Below are 13,826 nucleotides of genomic sequence, written 5' to 3'. Positions count from 1 at the left end.
TTTAAGATCATGCAAGAATAGTTAGCCCAAATGATGTATGATAAAGATGAACATACAAAAAATACACTCTAGACGCTCTTTGTCCATTTCCTTTTGACAAGAGTATAGACAGGCTTCCTTCTCTAAGAAGAGTTGAGTTACCTAAGTAGGATAAATACTTTGGAACTACTGATCCCCAAGATCATTTGTGAGAATTTGGCACCTTGCCTATGAAATTTATGCATAATCAAACATATCTCATGTGTCTATTCCCAAGATGTCTAGGTGGTCAGGCTATGGAGTGGTTTTCACGCTTGCCTACTGGTATCAAAATGTTCAATAAGATTGCTAATCTATTTGTCCAATAGTACTCTCACAACATGCAAACCTAGTTAACATTAAGGACTTATGTAACCTTAAATAGAAAGTTGGGGAACCTTTCCTCACATTCCTTTAGAGATGGAGACAACTTTACACAAAATCTTCACAAAAGATTCCTGAAACAGAAAAGCTTGAAATGTTCATTGATAATCTCCTACCTAATTTTGGGTATAGAGTTCAACTTCAAGGTCCACACACCTTTGAAGACATGGTCACACAAGCTATGCATATAGAGGAATTTATGGTAAAAAAGGGTGAACTAACCCTTCAAAAGGACACAAAACAAGGATCCACCTCTAATAGGGAAAAATCCAAGTATGTAAACAAAAATCAAGAGTTTGTGCATGATGGAGTCATTGACAACATTACTCCTAAACCTGTTAAGATAGGCCCTTCAATCTAATAGACAATCTCAAAGCATCCAAGAATGTTAATAGACCTCCTTCACACAACAAGATGTTTGGAAACAAACTAAGGAACACATCTTGGGTCTCATGCCCAAAATGAGAATATACACCTCTTGGTAAACCTTTAGATGTGGTCTACAAGACCTTGCTACAAAATAAGCTTATTTCTCCATTGGATAACTCTTGTCATTACAATCCACAACCACAACCATCATGGTGGAATGAAATCACATTTTTTTAATATCACCAAAACAAAGGTCACAAACTAGCAATTGCATCAACTTGTGTCACAAACTCCAAGACCTAATTGATAATGGTTACATTGTTGTGGATGGAGATAACAAGAGCACAGATCACAAGGCTTTCAAGGAGCCATTCTCGTCTTATGAAAATGGAAAAAACTCAATATAGAAATCTCATAACAAGATCAACTATACTTATCCTAATGATGATGAGATAGTCCACATGGTTGAACCCATGGGTGGTGAGTATTGTGATGTTATCACCATCAATGGAAAATAAGACAAAACTAAACCTAAGACAACATTTTTCTTAAGGGGCACTACTTCTAATACATCTAACAAGAAACCATCACAATCTTGTGCCAATGATGTTATGCACTCCCGTACTAAGTTGGTACTCAAAGGCCCTAGGCCTTCTGCTTTCGATCTAGAACAACACAAAGAAAAACCTCTTGCTAGTCCTTTTGGAAAAGGAAACAAACTCTCGACAACTTTTGTAGCTTTAGCTATAGTATACTTTGTCAATTATAGTGAACTAATGCTCAAATCATGATCTTTGAGCTGCTCAAAATCTCACCTTCTCATAGGCAGATTTATTACCCTCATTGAGACAAATGTACCTAAAGATCTTCATCTTGAGAGGTCTCAATCTATGATAGGTCATCTAACCTCACCTTACTATATGTCTTTCTCCAAGGAGGATGATAATTCACTAAGTCGTTCGCATAATCAACATCTACACATTGAGGTCACGATGTACCAGAAACATGTTTGTCACATGCTCATTGATAATGAAATTGGTTTAAACATTGTCTCTCCTACTCTACTCAGACAATTAGAATACTATAAAGAGTCCATCAACCCTCATCACAAGATAACTATCAAATCATATGATGAAGTCGAGTGAAAATATTTAGGTCTTGTGGTGTTGTCTCTCCATGTTGGTCATATAGAAAGGGATGTCACTTGTCAGGTCCTCGACATTCCCTTTATTGGAATAAAGATAGGGTAACTAAGGGGGGGGGGGGGGTGGGGGGGTGAATCAGTTACAAAAATTAATTCGCAGATCTCTTAGATGTCTTAAAGATCTAGTTACTGCTGATACTCAGTAAACAAATGCTGTAACTCAGTAAATTAAATTATTACTTATTTTTCAAGCATTCATGCATGTAACTGAAAACAAAATGAACACAAGAGACACCAAATTTAATGTGGAAATCCAATATGGGAAAAACCACCAAGTAACTAGTCATCAATTTTTTACTCTTCTGAAGTGAGCCATGTTAGGAGCCAACCCTATTAAATGTTACAATACACATTGTTAGGTGTGACCCTGTTAGAGGATTTTAATCACCCTATTAGGAGTGGCCTTGCTAGAGGTCTTTAGAAAAATTCAACTGAACTGTCACCTTGTTAGAGGATTTACAAAATGGCTGTTAAACCAACTCTGTTAAGAGATTTGAAATCATTGCTACAATGGTTAGAAAGCAACAATGAATTGACCTAAACAAGATGCAACTGAATTTGCTGGTTACAGGTCTTTTTTTAGCATCATTAGATCCTCCTTGATCAAATATGGCTCTGCTACTCCTCAATGATCTCTGATCATCCTTCAAATTTGCTTCCACAATAATCAATCTTCATTTTACATTAATTCCACTTCCATACTCTTAGAATTCGTGACTTGACCTCTTACTTATACCATTCAGATTGTCAAGTCAGCCCATTTACATGTTACATTTACCAATAAACCATACATTAGTTGGCTACAGATATTACTCTAAACAAATAAATGTTATTTCATAAAATAGTGAAATCCTTTATTGGCTGACCTTGCTCGGTAAATACTGCTTCCAAAAATTACCTTAGTTAACCTTCCTGAGTTGATTAACATTGCAATATCTGTAAAATCCTTTGGCTGTCGAGTTTACTCAGTAAGAACTGAATTCCTTCATGAGAGCTCGGTAAGAACTACTTCTGCCACATTTCTTTTGATGACTGAGTGAGCTCAGTAAGAACTACTTCAGTCACATCTCTTTTGATGATCGAGTGAGCTCAGTAAGAACTACTTCAGTCACATTCCCTTTGATGACCGAGTGAGCTTGGTAGATTTTGTTCCTTTTGCCTCGCTGACCATCTGAGCTCGATAAACACTGTCCCTTGCCTTGTTGACCTTCTGAGCTCGGTAGACACTGTCCTTTTCCTTGCTAACCTTCTGAGCTCGGTAGACACTATCCTTTGCCTTGCTGACCTTCTGAGATCGGTAGACACTATCTAATGATTGATATGACATTAAAGACAACACATAATTTGAACAATTGTATCCAACAATCTCCCTCTTTGGTATTGATGGAAACACAACATGTCATAGCAGAATGAAATTTGAAAACAAGTCTTTTACTGACAGAATACTTTACTTTCTTTTTAAATACAACAAACTCCCTCTTTCATAATAATCTCTCCCTTTTATACAAACTCTTATATTTTGCAAATTACAGAAAGATATGATAGTATACTTGTTGAGATAATGGGTGTTGCACACATTGCATAATATTGTTATTTTATTATTTTATTTTATTATGCAATGTTGTGTCGAGATGGACGTGCAACATGTAAAGATTCCCATGGAATATTCTTGATGAGTTGTATTGTAACATTGTGATAATATTTAATGTAATTATTTAATATTGGGGAAAAGAATTAAATGCCCAATATTAAATGTGGGGTCAATGGGTTAGGTAGCACATGGTTTTAACACATGGTTTATGTAATACCACTTGGTGGTTTTGTGGGACTTGCTACTATATAAGCAGCCACACGGGTAGTTGTTGTAGAGTGAAAAAGAGAGTGACAATGAGAAGACAAAAGGCAAGAGTCGAGCGGGACAAGGCTTGACAGGTTAGCCAAGGGAGCATTTGTGAAGGTTGAAAGCATGGCATGGGATGTGTGGATTCATGCTTGTTCACATAGTTTGCTCGGTTGTGGCTATGGCCATGAAGGCTTCCATGGTTGTATCGAAATGGTATTTTTGCTAAATAATACACGGTGATGGATGCTTTTGGAGGCTGGGTTTTTCCCTTAATGAGGGTTTCCCAGGGTATATCTTGTGTCACATTTTGTGGGTATGTTGTCTATTCTCTTGCATGTGGATTTTAATTTCGTATTTATTTTATATTTATTATGGGTTATGTGGAAATGGTTATATTCTTTGTTGCCAAGTTTTCTTACAAGTGGTATCAGAGCTATGGTTTTATTATTGTAACTCTAGATTGAATCCATGGGAATGCATGAGAGGATAAAAGAAAGGGCAAGATATATGAATGATTTATTGCAGATCTGAGGGTTTTGGATTTGCTGTTATGATGAGATGTTAAAATATTTTGTGCATGTGAAATTGTTGGACAAAAAGATTTTTTTGGATGTTTCATTTAAATGAGGGTTTTGGGGGTAGCTTGCAGAAATGACCTCCTAGGTAAAAACAAACCTCACCATTGGATCCGGGTCGACATTTCCATAAATATTGATATATAATATGCCCTAGTTTGGCCATATTCAGAGGAAATGAAAGAGTTTTTTGGTTTCAGCCCATGATGGCCATCAAATTTAATCTCGTCGGAATTTTCGTCACTGAAAAAATAAAAAATGAAAAATCGTACTGAAAATGGTAAAAAGACTGTCTTAGTAAAACAACAATAACTTTATCTCAGAATATTGGATTTCAGAGTTCTTATAGGCGTTGGAAAGCTAATTAAGAGCACTACAAGATGGTGTAGGTTTGGTTCTATGATTTTGATATTTTTTTAGGTTTTAAGAGCCTTAAAGTCAGATGTTGTTTATTTTGAGCATGAATTGGGGCATAACTTGGGCATACGAAGTCGGATTTTGGACTTCGAGTAGTCAACGGAAAGCTCTTGGAGAGCTCTACACATTGGTTTAGATTTGGTGCAGGTTTGGCATGATTTATTTGTTGATATATTGATCTAAATAATTTATGGTATATATTTTGACTATGGTAACTTATGAGTTTATGGCATTGGAAATTTAAGTTTTGATGTCATTGTATACTCAAGTTTGGTCTCATGATGATATGGTTATCAATGTTTGGATTTGGATATGCATGATGACTTGTTGGGTCTATAAGTTGTGCAGTGTTGTAAGCGGTCTATACTTACAGGTTGCATTTATAGCTTGGTTATGGGTTGTCTTTGCCCATTGATCTTTCATTATTGGTGCATATTCAGATTGGTGGCTTGGATTTGGGTTGTCTATGCCCTAAGTCACATGATTTTATCTTCATGTAGAAGGGATGAGATGTTGTTACCAGGTACAGTCATGGTAAAGGATTGTGGCTGACTATGCTGACAGGTTGGACATATTGAGAGCCAGATGCTCGGTTCATGGATGTGATCATGGTGTCATGGATTTTGGCATGACATGATTGGTTATACAAGTACATCCTTGATGTTCATTAGCTTGGATTTTCTGATTTGGTTATGGTGGTATATCTTCTTGGTTGAGGATCATGGTTATTTAGTTTCTTTTGAGGAGCTCATGATGTGCAATTTGAGTTCTTTGATGGTTTGATGCCTTGGTTGATTCTCATGGTTAGAGGATGGTATTTTCATCATGATGTCATGGATAGCTTGGATACACGGTTTAGTGGGAGCTTGTGACAGTGATGGGGTGACAGTGCAGGATTAGTTCCTAGTTTTGGTTTGGATCTTCATGTAGGAGATGGATTTTATGATGCCATAGGTGACTTGGTACCACAGTTGAGTGGGAGTTGTTGGAATTGATATATTTATTGAGTGTTTGCAGATGTTGGAGGTTTGTCTTAGATCCTGTTGCTGCAGAAGCGTCTTTGACATTTGCATGGTGCACTTGTTATCTTCATGGTGTGTGAAGATGGATAGATCTTAAGGACTCATGGGGTTCTTGGTTATCTTCATGGTGTGTGGAGATGGTTCTTCCTGGTATGTGGAGATGGTTTTCTTCATGGTGTGTGAAGATGGTTGCATCTTGAGGACTCACAGGGTTCTTGACAAAGGTGTGGTTTATGCTTTTATTTGGCATGTTATCCTTGGTATGAGGATGGTTTCATTATTATGTCATGGTATACTCTTGATATGCGTTTAGAGTTGTGACATGTTATGATGTGTTCATATGGAGCATGTTATCTCTTTGGTTGAGATGGTAAGATCATGTTGTCATGTTTATGTTCCTGAGGCCATGGTTGGAACTTTGACATTGATCTTGGTTTAGTTTCTTGGTATTGAGTACACTGATCATAAGCTGGATACTTCATGATATTGCTATGTTGCATTTGGAGTTGGCATGGATTGATTGGTTACAGGTGCTCATGGATACTTAGAGACAGTGGTGATGCTGATTTCTCTTGGATTAGAGAAGTATTTGTTGGGACGGTTGATGGTTTCAGCAGGAAGTCCGAGGGGCAGTCACTTGATATGGACTTGAGAGGAGATTTCTCTTAGATGAGTCTTGGTTGGAGACTTGGGTATCTTGATGAGCATTCTCATTCCCCACTCTTGGTCTACTCGGCGGTTTGCTACTTGAGAGGTATAGCCCATTGTTTCTCTCAGTTGCATTATATTTATGCTTGTCTTTCATGGATATGGATCTTGAGCTATGGTACATGAGTTAGTTCTGGAGGGTTCATTTGAGAGATGGTTTAGCATTGGTTATCTCCATGTGCATATGTTGTTATGCTGGTTGAGTTTGGGAGATAGTTTTATATTGAGCATTTTCTTTGGATTAGAAATGGTTATTCCTTGCTTTAGGAATGGTTTATTGAGTTTGATCTTCTTGTGAGAGGCTTACATCCATGATGAGTTATATGGTATGGTTTGGGTGTTGTTGAGGCTTCTTGTTGGGGTTTTATGGAGGAGATCATACATGCACAATTTACATCTAGAGGTGTGTGTAGAAGGACATGATACAGGTTATGATTTGCATGGTTTCTCTAGTCTTGGTTATCTTCTTGGATATTCAGTTTTGCTTACATTAGATTTGAGATTGGTTTGAGATTGTGATCACTTGTTTGTGCTCATGTATGTCATGTGAGAGATGACATGGTTATTTCTTTCTCTTTCCTCTGTTGGTTGTGGAGAATTTGGGAGAGCATTGGAGACTTGTTATGAGAGTTTTTCTTGTAGGATATTAGTTTATGTATTGTGGATGTCCTTGATACTACATGGATTCACTTCTTTGAGATGTTGTGAGTGGATTGGTTATAGATTTGACATTATCTTTTGTAGTGGGAGCTTCTTGGTATATATGTGGCAGGTATTGCTCTTGAGGCTTATGATTGCAGGTTGCAGATTGGATATGTCTATGACATAAGATTCACTTGTTATACCTTTAAGGTATAGATAGTTGGATGGGTTTGGCACTTGCTGTGGGTGCTATTTCAGCTATGGATATTTTGACAACTACGGATACATGTGATTACCTTTGGATCAGGTTATTGGTGCTCAAAATTTTCAGTTGGTACATGATTTTATGATCTTCTAATGTGACAGGTTGGGTGGCTTTTTCTTTGGATGGCTTCTATGTATGTCTAGTGGGAGTAGCATAATAGGAGGTGAGATCATTCATGTTCGAGATGCTGGATACTTTGATTTTGTTGCGGGTACCAGGATGGAGCACTTGGTTTATTTTGATCCATGATGGTGGATGTGCTGGGAGGGATTGTTCCCTTGTTCATTTATGTGGCTACGGATTGACCCTATGCAATGTATACAAGTGGGAGATTTTTGAGATAATGGGTGTTGCACACATTGCATAATATTGTTATTTTATTATTTTATTTTATTATGTAATGTTGTGTCGAGATGGACGTGCAACATGTAAAGATTCCCATGGAATATTCTTGATGAGTTGTATTGTAACATTGTGATAATATTTAATGTAATTATTTAATATTGGGGAAAAGAATTAAATGCCCAATATTAAATGTGGGGTCAGTGGGTTAGGTAGCACATGGTTTTAGCACATGGTTTATGTAATACCACTTGGTGGTTTTGTGGGACTTGCTACTATATAAGCAGCCACACGGGTAGTTGTTGTAGAGTGAAAAAGAGAGTGACAATGAGAAGACAAAAGGCAAGAGTCGAGTGGGACAAGGCTTGACAGGTTAGCCAAGGGAGCATTTGTGAAAGTTGAAAGTATGGCATGGGATGTGTGGATTCATGCTTGTTCACATAGTTTGCTCTGTTGTGGCTATGGACATGAAGGCTTCCATGGTTGTATGGCAATGGTATTTTTGCTAAATAATACATGGTGATGGATACTTTTGGAGGCTAGGTTTTTCCCTTAATGAGGGTTTCCCAAGGTATATCTTGTGTCACATTTTGTGGGTATGTTGTCTATTCTCTTGCATGTGGATTTTAATTTCATATTTATTTTATATTTATTATGGGTTATGTGGAAACGGTTATATTCTTTGTTGCCAAGTTTCCTTACAATACTCTCCCTCTTTGACAACACATGCCAAAGACAACTCAAAATAGCTAAATAGCATTGTATCTAATGTACTAATTCATATGCAATGTTTTCATTGGTTTGCTGCTTCAACTAATAGATTTTCAATTCTATTCCTATTGATGCATCATTAAAGTTGTATTTTAGTGAGCTTCAGATAGGGGAATGACCCCTAACTTAGCTCTGAGATACAAGAATGCATCCTTGGGTAAAGGCTTTGTGAATATGTCAGCAATTTGTTCCTTTATATGAACATATTCTAGTCTTATTTCCTTTTCTTGTACCAATTCTCTAACAAAGTGATACTTTATGGCAATATGCTTGGTTTTTGAATGCATCACTAGATTCTTGGAGATGTTAATTGCACTTGTGTTATCACAAAACATAACAATAGGTTCTTTGATTTCTTCCCTCATACCTTCCAATAATTGTTTAAGCCACACAATATTTTAACAATTTACTGCTGCTGCAACATATTCAGCCTTTACTATGGATTGAGATTTACAATTCTGCTTTTTGCTTGTCCAAGAAACCAACCCTTTTCCAAGAAATAAAGCTCCTCTACTTGTGCTCTTTCTATCATCAATATTTCTTGCCCAATTTGCATCAGTGAACACCTTTAAATCTAGATTTCCTCCAAGTTTGTACCATAATCCATATTCTTCAGTTCCTTTTAGGTATCTCATGATCCTTTTGATTGCCATCATGTGATTTTCTTCTGGTTTTGCTGAGAATATTGCTACAATTCCTATTGCAAGGGCAATGTCTGGTCTTGTGTGCACTACATATTGTAACTTTCCAATCATAGATCTATACAATGTCTGATCCACTTCCTTTGATTCATTATCCTTGGTCAGTTTTAATCTAGTACACATAGGAGTCCCAACTGGTTTGCAGTCTTGCATACCAAATTTTTTTAGTATCTCCTTGATGTATTTAGATTGAGTGATGTAGATGCCATTCTTATTCTGTTGAATTTGAAGACCAAAAAAGAATTTTATTTCACCAAACATTGACATTTCAAATTCCTTGTTCATTTATTCTAAAAATTCTTTGCAAAGATCATCATTTCCTATGAACAAAGTATCATCTACAAATATTTTTGACAAAACAATCTTACTATCTAGTCCTTCCTTTATGTACAAATTGCTGTTGTCATTAGTTCTTTGAAAACCAATCTGAATAAGATAGTTATGCAATCTTTCATACCATGCTCTAGGGGCTTATTTCAGACCATATAATTCTTTATGTAATTTGCAGACCATGTCCTTCTTGTCCGGATCAACAAAACCTTCAGGCTGTTCAATGTAAACCTCTTCATCCAATATGCCATTGAGAAATGTTGACTTGACATCCATCTGATAAACTTTGAATCTTTTGAATGTAGCATATGCAAGTAAGGTTCTGACACCTTCCAATCTTGCAAAAGGAGCAAAAGTTTCTTCATAGTCTACACCTTCTTCTTGAGAGTATCCTTTGCATACTAGTCTAGCTTTGTTCCTTGATACCTTACCATCTTCATTTAATTTGTTTCTGAATACCCACTTTGTTCCAATCACATTTTTGTCTTTGGGTCTTGGTACAAGAGTCCATGTTTTGTTTTTCTCTATCGGTTCTATCTCTTCATTCATAGCTTCAATCCAAATTTCATTGTCTAGTGCATCTTTAACATTTCTAGGTTCAAAGTCAGCAAGTAAACAAGTTCCTTTCAACTTAATTCTTGTCATTGTTCCTTCTGACTTATCTCTAATGATCTGATCTAGTGCATGATGCTTTCTGACATACTTGGCTAAAATGGGCTCCTTTTCTTTTGAATGAATTGCATTGTTATCCTTCTGTGTCTCAACTTTTGATTCTGATTCTGGTTGCTCAGGCTTAGTAGATGCTAACTCTATAGCTTCTGTTTGGAACTTGGGTTCTTGCAGCTTGGTAGGTATTGACTCAGTTTGAACTTCTTGTGACTTGGTTAATGAAGACTCTGGAGTTGAGGATTCCTGATTAGTAGGTATACTTGGCATTGTATCAGGTTCAATGTAAACAAATCTTCTATAGTCTTGAGGTTCCTTTTTTCTTTCTTCTTCTGTTCTTTCTGCAAACTCATCAACTTTCACATGTGCACTTTCTATGACTTTGTGAGTAGATAAGTTCAAACATCTTTATGCTTTACTTTGCAAGAGTAACCCAAAAATATTCCTTCATCACTTTTTACATCAAATTTACCATTTCTAGATTCTTTCAAAATGTAACATTTGCTTCCAAATACTTTTAGATAACTTACATTGGGTTTGTAGCCATACCACAACTCATAGGGTGTTTTGAATGAGTCCTTTTTCAGTTGTACTCGGTTCAAGGTATGAACTGTAGTGCTGATAGCTTCCTTCCAGTATTTGATAGCAATGCCTTTCTCAATCATTAAGGTTCTTGCACAATCCATGATAGATTTGTTCCTTCTTTCTGTTATTCCATTTTGTTGAGGAGTTTCAGGTGCTGAAACCTGTATTTTGATTCCCCTTTCAATGCAAAAGTTATTGAACTCATGTGAAATGAATTCACCACCTCTGTTAGACCTTAAGCATTTTAGTCTTTTGCTTGTTTCCTTTTCTACTCTAGCCAAATACCATTTGAACTTTTTAAATTCTTTTGATTTCTCTCTTAGGTACATGATAGTCATCATTCTTGAATAATCATTCACAAACAGAATGAAGAATTTTTCACCCATATAACTTTCAATGCCAATAGATCCACACAAATCAGTATGCACAATTTCTAGAACTTTTTCAGTCTGATAGTTCTTGCTTTTAAAACTAGTCTTTCCCACTTTACCAATTTGACAATTCTTGCATAGACCAACCTCAAGTTTCTTTATATTAGGGATACCTCTTACTTTTCTAAATTTACTAATTTTTATTAAGTTGTCAAATTTTACATGACACAACCTCCTATGCCATAACCAACTTTCTTCAATTTGAGCAATGAAACATGAACATTCACTAAGTTCAAGATAAAATAAGTTACCTTTTTTTTGAGTGCCTGATCCAATCAGCTTTCCTTTGCCATTCAACAATCTTGCTTTTCTATGCATAAATTCTACTTTGAATCCATTATTGAGTAGCCGTGCCACACTCAAAAAGTTATGCTTTAGTCCTTCTACCCAGTATGCATTATCACATGCAAGTTCCTTGGTTAGTGAGATTCTTCCTTTTCCTCTTATACAATAAGGTTCATTGTTACCAAATCTTACATTGCCACCATCATAGTCTTCAAAGTATTCAAACTTAGTTTTATCACTAGTTAGGTGATGATAACAACCACTATCTATGATCCATGTATCATTTATGCTCATACGTGAAATGAGTGCCATTTTCTCATCATTATCAAACTTATCTTTCACAGCAATGTAGACAATTTCATCTTCTTCTTTATCATCAGAATCATTAGAATCTTTAGCCATAAAACATGTTTTCTTACCTTTATCCTTGAATTATTTGAATTCTTTCTTGCCACTGTACTTGTGACCTTTCTTCTAATCTTTGTTCTGCTTATTTGGGCACCTAGTAGGAATATGTCCAATTTCTTCACAAGAAAAGTAGATTAGAGGAACTTTACCTTTGTATTTCCCTTTGCCTCTTGAATATTTTCTTGCTAGTAGAGCTTCAACCACTTCAAGATCATTGTCTAAACTTTGTTTTGATTCTTCATCATTGTCTGATTGTGGATCTTTCATCTTTTTCCCTTTTTCTTTGAGTGAGAGCTTGGCTTCAAATGCCAATTCAATGTTTTTGGTAGCTAGAACATAATTGTCATAGTTGTCTAGCTCAAATGTAGTCAATCTTCCAACTATGGCCTCTAAATTTATTTTATGATTTTCCTCATCTCCTTTCTTAAATTGCAGAGACTCTAATTGCATAAAAGAGAAATAGAGTTCTAAGAACTTTACTTATAGTTGTCTCCTCATTGATATCTCCTCCAGATGCTTTGCTTGCACTAATACATGCTTTAATTCTTTCAACATACTTTGCAATGTTTTCATCCTCTCTCATCCTAATTTAATCAAATTGTCCTCTCAAACTTTCTACTTTGGCTCTTCTCACGTTATCATCTCCTCCATATATTTCTTTCAGCTTGTTCCACATTTCAAAGGCAGTTTTGCAATCCTTGATGTCATCAAACTCTTCATAACTTAGAGCAGATGCTATATCTATCATCATGTTATGGTGAGTCTTCTTTTCAGCAATATCATTGACAGATAATATACCATAAGGTTCTTCATAGTTTTCATCAAGGTACTTCAACCCTGTATCACCAATAGAAGCTAGATGAAGCCTCATCAATCCTTGCGATGCTGAGAAGTTGTCTCTGTTAAGTCTTGAAATTTCCCTTTTGTAAGAAATTTTGATCTTTAGCTTAGATCTTTGAAATCTTTTCCTGTAAGAACCAATAGCTCTGATACCAATTGTTAGAATAAAGATAGGGTAACTGAGAGGGGGGGTGAATCGGTTACTTACAAAAATTAATCCACAGATCCCTTACATGTCTTAAAGATCTAGTTACTGCTGATACTCGATAAAAAAATGCTGTAACTCGGTAAATTAAACTATTACTTATTTTTCAGATGTAACTAAAAAAAAAATGAACACAAGAGACACCAGATTTAACGTGGAAATCCAATATGGGAAAAACCACCAAGTAACTAGTCACCAATTTTTTACTCTTCTGAAGTGAGCCCTGTTAGGAGCCAACCCTGTTAAAGGTTACAATACACACTGTTAGGTGTGACCCTATTAGAGGATTTTAATCACCCTATTAGGAGTGGCCTTGCTAGAGGTCTTTAGAACAATTCAACTAAATTGTCACCTTGTTAGAGGATTTAAAAAATGGCTATTAAACCAACTCTATTAAGAGATTTGAAATCACTGCTACAATGGTTAGAAAGAAACAATGAATTGACCTGAACAAGATGCAATTGAATTTTCTGGTTATAGGTCTTTGTTTAGCATCATTAGATCCTCTTTGATCAAATATGGCTCTGCTACTCCTCAATGATCTTTGATCATCCTTCAAATTCGCTTCCACAATAATCAATCTTCATTTTATATTAATTCCACTTCGATACTCTTAGAATTCATGACTTGACCTCTTATTTATACCATTCAAATTGTCAAGTCAGCCCATTTACATGCTACATTTACCAATAAACCATACATTAGTCAGCTATAGATATTACTCTAAAAAAAAAATGATATTCCATAAAACAGTGAAATCCTTTACTGATTGACCTTACTCGGTAAATACTACTTCCAAAAATTACCTGAGTTAA

The sequence above is a fragment of the Cupressus sempervirens genome, chromosome 2 (genome assembly GCF_028749045.1).
Source record: "Cupressus sempervirens isolate cs-2001-9-10 chromosome 2, ASM2874904v1, whole genome shotgun sequence".
Classification (NCBI taxonomy): domain Eukaryota; kingdom Viridiplantae; phylum Streptophyta; class Pinopsida; order Cupressales; family Cupressaceae; genus Cupressus; species Cupressus sempervirens.
Note: the sequence above shows the minus strand (reverse complement) of the source record.